Below are 12,371 nucleotides of genomic sequence, written 5' to 3' on the forward strand. Positions count from 1 at the left end.
AAAATCTATAGTACATTGTTTTATCCATAACTACTTGGGTAGTTTTTAGAGGAAGACTTGAAACGCCTTAACAAAGACTTCCTGGTGTATCTGATTGAACACTTGTTTTTTTCCCCCTTGGTTTTGTTATTTATATTATAATCTGACAATGAGCTTCATTAATTTACATGCGCATTTGCGCTCTGCAATCTTTATTGACAGATGTCTTGTTTGAACTAGGATCCAAACAAGGTCTGTATACTGCACTGGGTTGCTCTGTCGTGGCGTCTCTTTTCTTTCCAGTAGCTTGCCTCTCAGCCTATTTTTTTCCATATGACTTATTTATTAAAGGCATTAGGATATTTTTCCTGTATAATTTTTTCTCACTGAAGTTGATTGCATCCTCTATTGTAACCTTTGATTTACATTTTTCTTGAAGACCAGAGGCTTCCTAGAGGCTCAACTATGTTAACATCCAATTACTTGGGCAAGAATAATTCACAGGCAGCAAATGATAGGACAACTGGTCATTTCACCTTTAATGGCACTTTAAAGTTAATTGCTGCGTTCAGGTACTGCTCATCAGAATGTTATAAAATCCAGCGTCAACTTGGTGCTTAATTGTCTTATCTTCTATTGTGGCCCAAATGCTTTACTCATTATGGCTTACAGAGGAAGCAGTTTTCTAGTTCTCTCTTATATTTTGCATCATTAGCTTCTTTATTGGCTACTTGGGTTATAAAATGCTTAAAGATCTAGATGTGGCCTTGGGCATGCTTCTACAACTGCTCTCACCAAATGCCACTCTCAGAATCAATGCAGAGGGCACTTTGCAGCTCCTGAGGCCCATGGAGCATGTTAGCTGCTTCAAGGTAGCATTGGGCCCACTAGTGACCTGCCCCTCACCAACATGCTATGTTTACAATCAACTGATGGTGGAGGAAAAGCACAGAGCCCTTTAGCAAAAGAGGCTGTCCCTGGCAAAATTAATGAGGTTGGACTTAGCAACATTTTCCTCATCCACGCGGGTTACCTTCTTTTTTAGTTTTCGCTCCATATTGTCTAAAAAGCTCAGGAACCTTGGAGATGAGCCTGTCAGCCTGCCACTTCACTGTGTCTCTGTGTAGGAGGACTCCTTTTGCTGCAGGCCCCTGAAAGTGCCTTGATTTCTGTTAAAGAGAAGATTTGCTGCTCTATTGATGAATGAATTTGACTCAGCAACGCATATCCTGTACCGGAACAAAGAGTCTACAGCTCCATGTTTTAGTCGCTAATTTCCTAAGTTCCCTGTCGGGGAAAATGTGTTTTTTTCCCCTTCTGTAAAGGAACAATTAACAAGGTTTTATTTCCAAAGTTAGCCAAAGATTTATCTAAATTCCTCCCTAGCACATTGCAAAGCCCCGTCATGTGCAAAGTCAGGTAGTCAGACATGAAATGCTTCTTTTACAATGTTGCTGTAGGCTGGGAATGGCCCAAAGACTTCTCCAGAGGCCCAATTCTCTCCCCTTACACTGAGTGAGCTTCACAAATACATTGATATGAAGTCGAGTCCAACTCTACCTTAACATCTCTAGCACAACTTTTAAACTGTGAGCCCCAATGTTCTTGGTGTTCTTGCAAATTGATATTTGAAATTAATTGAAAGAAAAAGCATCAAAAATTTTCATTTTTATGTCTGTATTAGTAGTTTTCTAAGAATTTCTCTAGGTTAGAATTTAACAGAATGTGGACAGATCTGTTAATTATATACCTTGAAGGCCTTTGAGTAAAATAAACAATATATTTTCCAGTTATTTCCAAACCTCAAGGTCTTCTCTTCAGGGGAGTATTGTAGGAAAAGGCTTTAAAATGAAATGAAAAATGTGGCAGCCAATAGCTTTTGCATCCCAAATGCCAATGTTCTGGAACCACTTATGACTTTAATCTATAGAGTGGTGGTAAGAAGTGTCTGACGCTGTTAACATATTCAGTGAGCTAAAACCTTATAAACCTACAAAAAATAGTAGTTTTTCATTTACTAATTAAGAAATAGATAAGCTTTTGTGTTGCTATGGCAGTATGAGAATACAACAAGGGAACTGTTGGCACGTCTTCACAAATTAAAATTTCTTCTTCTCTTTCCTTATATTTTCCCCTTGCCTTATGGATATGTGGCTGTACTAGCATTACTGATTTTTGGAAGGATGTTTGTCTTTAAGAACTCTTCATGACCTCTGACCCTGGTGATTACAAGAACTTATCCTAGTTGTAACTACAATGAAAACAGCTGAATGGGATTCTCACAAGATAGTGGGACCTGCAAAGGTTACTTGGGAGTAAAAGTCCCTTTTGTTTGACATTTGCTCTTTGATTAAAAACATCTAGAGCAGAATATAACATCTAATTGTATTCCCCTAAATACATTAGTGTTAGGATTATCATTACATCTGGTCATGCTCATCCCCAAAGACCTAGGGATACAGTGATAGCTCTTAGTATTCCCTGGATGTTTCTGAGAAAGTTTGTACCATTTTAGAAGTGTTTAGCTGCTTTCTGTAGCCAATTCTGTGAAGAATTAAGTGGGACTTTCTTTTCAGGAACCTGCACATATCAGTACATGTAACTTTTCCTGAGGTTATTCAGAACTCTAAAAACCTCCGACTAGAGGTTGGGAGTCATCTGCTTGTTTCCTGTGCCCCTGGGTCTAAGTGGTACAGGAGGCTGACGAAGACTCCATCATTAAGAACGGGAACTCAGCTGTTTTAAGCCTGACTCTTTTTCTTCACTATGACCGGCATCCATGGACGTGGCAAATGTCTGTTCTAATTTCTTCATCGGTTTAGTCCTTAAAGTAGAATGGATAGTGCTCCGGTTATACTGAGAGAGGGAGGTAGTCCTGATGCCTGGCTGCTCCTTGTAGAAACAGCCAGCCAATGTCGCGTTCTTACCTCATCTACACTCTTTACACACTTGCTTCTGCCAGTCCCTGAAGTTCTATGGAGCTTACAAGTAAGTTTGTCTTTCATCTCCGTCTCTCTTTTCTTTCCAGGCAGTTGGTATCCAGAGAACTCACCTGTGATACAGTTCATCCTCCTGTCTTCCAGAAGCACATTGGCATCTTCTATTTCTGTTGGCTTTTTGGGGGGTTAGTTTGACTGTGAATTTTCCCCACTGCTCTTTCAGTCTTCATGCTTTTAATGTCTGTTTACTTTTAGGAAGGCTTAAGAGAGGAGCAGTGATGAACATATTCAGTATGCCATAACTAATGAGGTGTCCTTCATCGGAAGTCTCAATTCTTTTTCTGTTGAGGAATAAGTCATAAACATGATGGTTGATGTCTCTTCAAAATGTAACAACAAGGCACCCAAAAGGTATTCAGCTTATGCTCAACCCAGAGGTGGAAAATTTGCAACATGTAGGTAAAAATTCATATTTTATATGGTTATGCAATATTTTATACTTTAATTAGTGTTAGTTTCTAACTGGGGAGCTTTCATATTATAACAATGAATATAGGCATACTTATAGCAGACATGGTTGCGTATGCCACCTGGTAACAGTTGGCCTAATGACCGTCATTTGCTTACTGGCATGCTTTAATTGTCCTCAGGTCTGCTCTGCTAACAGCTCTGGATCATCCACATAGACTTAGGAAATTTAGAGCAGACTATAAAGCGGTTGTTCTGTCCTTTATCTACATAAAGACACCACAACTACTTTTCTGATCGAAACTATTTTATTCTCCTTATTTATTTTGTATATATTCCTTTTCATGCTTCCTTTCCTTTTGAAGTAATTTAGCATTTGTTTTTCTAGGTGAGGAATTAAAATGTCATCGCAAATGACAAGATGTAGGTAGCAAACAGATGCACAGAAATGCTTTATCTTGTTAATAATCTATTGCGTATATATTTGTACCTCCTTAGACACTTCTTCCCCTCCCCCCAAAAAATCCGAAGGAAAAGCAACAACAAAAAGTATGACACTGAAGGGATTAAAAGAAAGCCAACAGAACCATTCCTGGTTATAGGAAATGGAAGAGGAAAGGTGGGGGCGCTTATTTAAATATTCAGTAGGAAAGAATGATTAGGTAAATGTAAAACACCACTTTAGTGGCTTTTCTCATAGACTCGACCCTACCTGAAGGAGGAAAGACTTATTTTGTCTTCTTGCTTGGTACAATTTGTCTGTGGCAGGGAAGGCACAGAAATAGCTGGCTCCACGTCAATGGAACAAATAGCGGGGACTCTTTATACTGTCACACGTTGGTGGGAAAGGGACCGATGAAAAAATAGGAAGATAAGTCAGACCATTATCTCTCAACTGTGAGTCCCTATGAAATTAAAGAGCAAGTTACAAGTCTCCAGTATATAGTGGAACAGACTATATCTTCCTATTCCAAAAAACCCTGATGGGGACATATCAAGAGAAGATTGGATCAAAGCAAGGTTGACTCCCCCTCCCCCATGGAAAAAAACACCAAAATCTGCAGTGCCATGGTCAATATTGGGTACTTATGATGATATCATCTATACTGCAGTGGGATCATATGGCCCTATTCCCTGGACTCTGTTGCCCGTGGTACATGTGACCTTTTTCTTGGGTACTCTACTCAAATATACCTCTTTCTTTGCTAAACTGTTTCTGCCATCTCTATTACCCCGCACTGTCTACTACAGCTTAAGCTGACCCTTGCAGCTTCATGGATAGCTTCCTAGGAGCTCCATATAGGGACCCAACCCTACTACACATTGCCTGTGTTCATGTTCACCAGTTTTCTGGAACAATGGCTCAGTCCTCCATGAACCCCTTACCCTTTCATCTCATGAGTCTGTAAAACAAACACCACACAGTGATGTGGCCTCTGTATATCTTCCAAGATTAACCTGGGGAAATCTTTCTAGGCTTGAACAGAATGTTCTGAAATATTTGTTGTTGTTGTTATTGTTGTTGTGGCATTCTTCTCAAATGAGTTTACATTGTTAAACTGCACATTTGGATCTGTGAGGTTTCTGTCCTAAAGGTGCTTTCCCTGTCGTTATACCAAATCCTGATAGTTTTCTCCCTAATATTTCCTTAGTTACTTTTCTTCTTACCAGAGAACAAATACCTGATAAGAAACAATTTTAAAAAGAATGAATTTATTTTGGTTTACAATTTCAGGGGTCTGCAGTTCATCTTGGTGGGGAAGGCATGGTGGCAGGAATAGATTTGAAATGGTCACACTGTACCAGATGTTAGGAAAGAAAGGGAGATGAATACCATACTTACTCTTATGCTGCTCAGGATGCAAGCCCAGGGAATGGGGACACCCATCTCAATTGGTCTAATCAAGGTAATTCCCTCACAGTGTGCAACTGAAGCAATGGCTCTCCACATGTGGGTCAGGACGCCATTGGGAGACGCATATCAGATAGTCTGCATTTCAGATATTTATAGCATAAGTCATAACAGTAACAAAATTACAGTTATAAAGTAGTAACAAAAATAATTTTATGGTTATGGGTCACCACAACATGAGGAACTGTATTAAAGGGTCACAGCGTTAGGAAGGCTGAGAACCACTGGCCTAGAGGCTTGTTTTCCAGGTGACTTCAGATCCTATCAGGCTTATCATTAACTACCCCAAAATAGTTTTATTTCTTTAAAAATTACAGCTGCTTTGTTAGGACCCTGCCTCATTCACCCTGCCTGCAAATGTAGCCATGTTTACATGCCTTTCCTTGCCAAACTGTACAATTTTTTCTAGCTTTGTTTTGAATCCTCACTATAAATCTTGTTAAACGCAATGAGCAATAACCATGCTACAAACTAACCAAACGGGTTTTTGTATATATTTTACAGTTTTAGGTTTTATGGGTTGGTTTCTTTTAAATTAAGTTTTGCACATGCTGTCAATTATACATTGAATTTCACTTTTCTGTGGATTTTATTTTATTTTGAGATATTTACTTTTTAAAATATGAGTGTTTGCCTACGTGCATAAAAGCTCACCACATGTACGTCTGGTTCTCGTGGATGCTGAAGAGGGTATCACCTCCTCTGAAATTGGAGTTACAGGTGGTTTGTGAGCTGCCATGTGGGTGCTGAGAATTGAACCTGGGTCCTCTTCATCACTTGCCATCTCTCCAATTCCTAATATGTGGATTTAAAATAATTTCAGCACCATTTGTTGGTGACTCTGTATTTTCTACTGGATTACCTTTGTATCTCTATTAATGGTAACTGTGGTGGTTTGAATGTGAATGGCCCCATAGCCTCATATATTTGAATGCTTGGTCCTTAGGGAGTGGCACTGTTTGAAAGGATTAACAGGTGTAGCCTTGTTGGAGAAAATGTGTCACAAAATGTGGGCTTTGAGGTTTCTAACGCCTAAGTCAGGCCCAGTCTCGCTGTCTCTGCTTGTGGGTCATGATGTAGCTCTCAGCTACTGTGCCAGTGGCATGTGTGGAGCCATGTTCCCTGCCATGATGGTGGACTACACTTCTGGAACTGTAAGCCAGCCCCTGTGAAGTGCTGGCCTGATCACGGTGTCTCTTTACAGCAATAGAACCACAACTAAAGCAGTGTGTTTACCACTGGAGTCCAGTTTATTTCTTCTGTTCGTTTTTGTTGATCTTCATACCACCTTCTCAATTATTCATAAAGTCAGATAATTCAAGTACTCAACCGTTCTTAAAACAATTGCAATTAATCTAAGTCATTTGGAATTTCCATATGAATTATGTAAGTGGTTTGTCAACTTTTGTAAAACTGTCTTCTGGAATTTTTATTGTTTCAAATGTGTGTGCTGTAATTATAACACACTCCACACTATTGTCTCTAACTCCCCCTGACACCCTTCTTCCTAAGAAGCCCTTCCCTATTCTCCTGTCCCTCCTTTTCTTTTTTCCTTCTCTTTTTTGGACTCTGGGCAGTCCATCTCAGCTGGTTCCCACAGTCCTTCTACTTCCTTTTCTGTGAGGTTCTCAGGTTCTTGCAGAGATTAACATAAATGTCCTATCTGGGGATTCTGACTTTGTTGCTTAAAGCTGAAAAAAGCTTTTTTGACCAAGGTCTGTGGGCATTAACATAAATAGTTAGAAGTCAATTTAACTGCATGCCCATTTGGCAAAACATCATAGTTTTCCCTGTAGGACCTGTGACCTTCCTGGACATAGTTTTTCTACCCGGTCTACACTGTCAGGAATGCATTCCTTCCCACGGAGGGGGCCTGAACCAAATCAAGAAGTTGTTGGTTTTCTTCAAATTGTTCATGCCTCTGTTGCAGCAATGGGCACATCTCGCAAGGCAGTTAGTTCAGCACTGCACAGGGTCTATGACTGAGTGTGATCGATCGTTTCCTGCCCCAACATCCAGAATGGCACCATTTGTTACTAGGGACATTGGCCAGAATGGAAGAGGCTTCTTGCTCAATTGCAGCTTTCTTTCTTGGAGTCCTGTCTTGAGAATGTTTGGCATTTTCAGCAGCAGGGCCTTTCCATCTAGTTTTGGGAGGCATCTAAGACCAATGGCAGTAATCTGTAGTTTTGGGAGCCTCTGGGTTTGACCTGACAAATAGCTTGACTGATGGAAGTGGAATTAGGCAGCCATGCCGAGTACTTCCAATAAAGTCCCTCATTTTTGTCATAGTGGAGTTTAGTCGTAGGTTTCAGTTGGCTAAATCTAGATCCAATATGGCTTTGTCATACACCCTTAGCTTTACTGATCCTGCTCTATATTTCTCTGATAAAATAATGACATTGTGAAAGACTTCCATTTCCAGTTACTCTAGTTTCATTCTGTGGTAACAAGATAGGATGACCAAAGGCAACTTGGAAATAATTTACTTCACCTTAAAATTTCACCTTACAATCAAAGTCCATCACTGAGAGAAGTCAGAAAAGAAACTTAAGGCAGGAACCACAGAGGAATGCTACTTACTGGCTGGCTTCTTGCTTTATTCTCTGGCTAAGTAGCTTTCTTATGTGTCCTAGGTTCACCTGACCTGGGAAAATGTTGCCCACAGTGGGCTGCTCCCCCCACCCCCCAACTCCAAACCAATCACCAACCAAGACAGCATCTTACAAACATACCACAGACCAATCTGAATTGGGCAATTACTCAACCAAATGTCCATTTTTTTCTGGCGATGGTAGGGTATGTCAAGTTTACAATTAAAATGCACCAGAACACCAATTATTGATATTTTTTAAAAATATGATTGGTTTTGAGTGCTGATCTTAGTTAATTCACTCAGTTGTAACTGTTTGACTCCCTCCTTCCCTCACCTCTTCCTCTCATCCTTTCTTCCTTAATATTTTCAACAAGACCACCATGCTGACTTTGGATAAAGTTAGATGGTTTTACTTCCTCAGAAACTTTTGTGCGATGTTCATAGACACAGTTAAAGCAAACACTTTCATTTTTTGTTGATATTGATTTCACTCATATTGCTTTTTTCCCCCGAAGAGCAACAAATAAGTCACATTTCCAGAAATCAATATATCACATTCAATAAAATTTAAGTTAAAATGTTCTTTGGGACCAAATTGTCCTGCTGTAGGAATCATGTTGGGATTTATTTTCTTTCAAGATGCAGCCTGCATATACATATTCAAGGTAGGAAAAATGAGGACATCATGGTAACTACTGTCCCTCATAACAAATGTCTTTTCAAGTTGAAATTTCAGCAATGCTCAAAGAGGCAAGAGGCAACATGTTAACTAAGTGGTGTTTGTAGGAGCCAAGATCAGTGAGAACTGTCCAGAAGTCATGGTTCTCAGGAGATTAGTAAAAAAATGTTTGCTATATGTTATTCACATTCTCCTGGACAAAAGCTGGTAAGATTTTCCAGCTCTGTTGCTCTTTTCTGTGCTACATACTTCAGATGTTGACCATGGTAGCAGACCGTGATTCAAGCCGAAGAACATTTAGTCAGTCAAGAGCATCGGTGGGAAAAGCTCACATCAGGAAGTTGATCTTTGTCCTCAGGGTTTTGCTGTCAGACTCAGTAGAGTTCAAACATTTACTGAGGACCAGAACAATGTTTTCTTTATATATACTTTTCTCATCCTCGGAGCCATGGGCTGTCATCTAACAAGGATTGCTGAAGCAAATCTTTGAAGGGCCTCCAGCCCCCAAGGGTAAAGAGATTCTTAGACACATTCTACCCAGAGTTCATCATAAACACTCACAACTTCTGTTAGTTCTGAAAGGATAATTTTAAATGCTGTCCTCATTCCAAGGATCCATAAAACACAGTGGGTAATATCCAATCTGCCCTAACCAGCGTAGCTCCCTGCTCTTGGAAGCTTGCCTATTTAATCTGAAGATGTTAACTGAGGAGGGGGTTGACATTGGTGTAGGAAATTGGTAAGCAGAGTCATTCTCTTTTCTTTTTATTTATTTTTTTTCTTTTTTTATTGGATATTTCTTTACTTACATTTCAAATGTTATTCCCTTTCCCGGTTTCCTGTCCATAAGCCCCCTATCCCCTCTCCCTCCCCTTCATATATAAGGATGTGCCCTCCCCATCCAATCCCCTTCCCGCTCCTGACATTCTCTTACACTGGGGGTCCAACCTTGGAAGGGCCAAGGGCTTCTCCTTCCACTGGTGTCCATCAAGGCTATTCTCTGCTACATATGCAATTGGAGCCATGGGTTAGTCCATGTATAGACTTTGGGTAGTTATTTAGTCCCTGGAAGCTCTGGTTGGTTGGCATTTTTGTTCTTATGGGGTTGCAAGCTCCTTCAGCGCTTTCAGTTCTTTCTCTAATTCCTCCAATGGGAGTCTGGTTCTCAGTGCAGTGGTTTGCTGCTAGCATTCGCCTCTGTATTTGACATGTCTGGCTGTGTCTCTCAGGAGACATCTATACTCTGTTCCTGTTAGCATGCACTTCTTAGCTTCATCAATCTTATCTAGTTTGGAATATATATATATATGTCACATGTAGGGCAGGCTCTGAATGGCCATTCCTTCAGTCTCTGCTCCAAACTTTGCCTCCATATCCCCTCCTCTGGATATTTTTGTTCCCCCTTTTAAGTAGGAGTGAAGCATCCACATTTTTGTCATCATTCTTCTTGAGCTTCCTGTGGTTTGTGGATTGCATCTTGGGTAATTCGAGCTTTTGGGCTAATATCTACTTACCAGTGAGCGCATAGCATGTGTGTTTTTCTGTAATTGGGTTACCTCTCTCAGGATGATATTTTCCAGTTCCACCTATTTGCCTATAAATTTCATGAAGTCATGAAGTCATTATTTTCAATAGCTGAGTAGTACTCCATTGTGTAGATGTACCACATTTTCTGTATCCATTCCTCTGTTGAAGGGCATCTGATTTGTTTCCAGCTTCTGGCTATTATAAATAAGGTCTTAGACCCCATGGTCTGTCTTTCTCTTTTAAAAACGTGTAATACTCACTAGTCCATCTAGTACTGCCTGTATGTGTGTGGCAGTATCTGCTGTAGAATGGGTAACTTTTTGGGGTTGGAATCCCCCAAGAAAACTGGCTATCCATCTCTTAATAGCCATAACTGCCAATATCTCTTCAGGTTGGTAGAATTTCATAAGCCCTTCCCTCATTTTATTGGGACTTTGGCTGGACTGATTTGGTGGAAGTGTCAGTTGTGGAGCGTTCAAGACTCATACATTTTGCTTTTTTAATGATCCTGCTTATGGACTGTTCTCCTAGTTCCAATATTTATTATACTTGTGAAATAGTAAAATATTGTAATGTTTTGCTTTGCACCTTTTTTTCAGGTGGATATTTTTATTATATGTAAGTAGGCAAAAAGTTTCTTCCTGCTTCCTAATATATGTGATTAATTTTGCTGCTATGGCCTCTCATGTAATTGTCCAGAATTTCTAGAAAAAAATGTTAAAATATTAGTTGTGACATTGGACATTTTTGTCTCATTCTCTATATTAAATTATTGAGTTTTAGATTGAAGTATGATGTTGGATTATAGGTATAGCATCTCATGGAATGTTCTTCTGTTTCTAAGCCATATACCTACATTTTTTTCAGCTGCTTAACACATCTATTGAGGCAATTAGATGGCTTTTCTCTTGTCTCCTCCATGTGACAAAGTATGGATTTCCTAATATCAAGGCATAATTACATTCATGCCTAGAATAAATCCTGCTCTGCCATGACATATTATTCTAACGCCTGACAGACTGGATTTTAATGTTTTATTAATAATTTATGTATTTATAGTTATACTTGAGATTGCTTGAAAGAGAGGGATAGTTCTTCCTTTGTGGCACGAATTTGTTTTGTGCATGTGTGCACGTGTATATGCATTCACATGTGTGCATACATTCTTGCACTTTCAGGCTAGAGAACAACTTCAGACATCATTTCTAGGGAACTGTTCACTCTGTCATTTGAGACTGCTCTCTCATTGAGACCTGGAACTTATTGGTTTGGTTGGCCTGGTTGCCCATAGAACCCCAGGGATCTGTCTGCTTCCACCTCTTCATTACTGAGATTGAAATTACATCTTTTACTTTAAAGATATCTATCTATCTATCTATCTATCTATCTATCTATCTATCTATCTATCTATTTATTTGTAGTATGGGGTCTGAGTATCAACCTCACTTCTTTATAATTTTTATGGACCAAGATATCTTCCCAGGCCCCTCTGTGGCCAGCTCTTGCTGAATCCCTTAGGCTCTGGGCTGGGTTCTGGAGGCTGCTTCCAAGGACTATGGTCACTTCTTTCAAAGCAGATTGTGCTGTGCCTTTTAAAATGTTTGTCTCTTCTATTGTCTGTGTAGCAGGGTGTATTGAAAGCACCCTTTTCCCCCTAATTCAGATTGCTTCTTTCCACTTTCCTTTCCACTTTCCTTTGGACTTTATTCCTTAAAAAGGGGCTAATGCTAGGGTAAGCCAAAGGCAATTTTATACATTTGAAAGCCTCTGGTCTTCCTTAATAAATCTAGAACCAATAACATGAAATGACATAGAGTTTTCATTAAGTTCATTAAATTTAAAACTGGCACTCTCTAAATCATGTATCAGTATGTAAAGTTATCATAACGATCACTTTTTTGTCTTTGGGAGAAGCTGGCACCCCTGAACTATTTCTCCTCTAGTTGTTGAGTAGAGCTTGGTTTTCAACCAACTTCACAGTTGTGGATCCCAAGTGTTAAGTCGTTCTTACTGACTGAGTAGCAGTTTTAACTGAAAAGGTGTATACATAAATGCAGTAACTCTGGTAATTGGAGCAAGACCTGTGTTTCAGTGTTAGGCTTTCAGAGAACACAGTGAGGTTTTAAGAAAAGTCTGTGTAATCTGGAAGAATCTTCCAAAGCAATGGGTTCAACCTTTGAACACAATCAAGTCATCAGTGACGACGAGGGCTGAGGCAGGCCAGGCCTGTGCAGTACACTGGGTGCCGTAGGCTCCCTTGGGCATGGCCCC

This window comes from Rattus norvegicus, chromosome 5, assembly GCF_036323735.1.
Source record: "Rattus norvegicus strain BN/NHsdMcwi chromosome 5, GRCr8, whole genome shotgun sequence".
Lineage (NCBI taxonomy): Eukaryota > Metazoa > Chordata > Mammalia > Rodentia > Muridae > Rattus > Rattus norvegicus.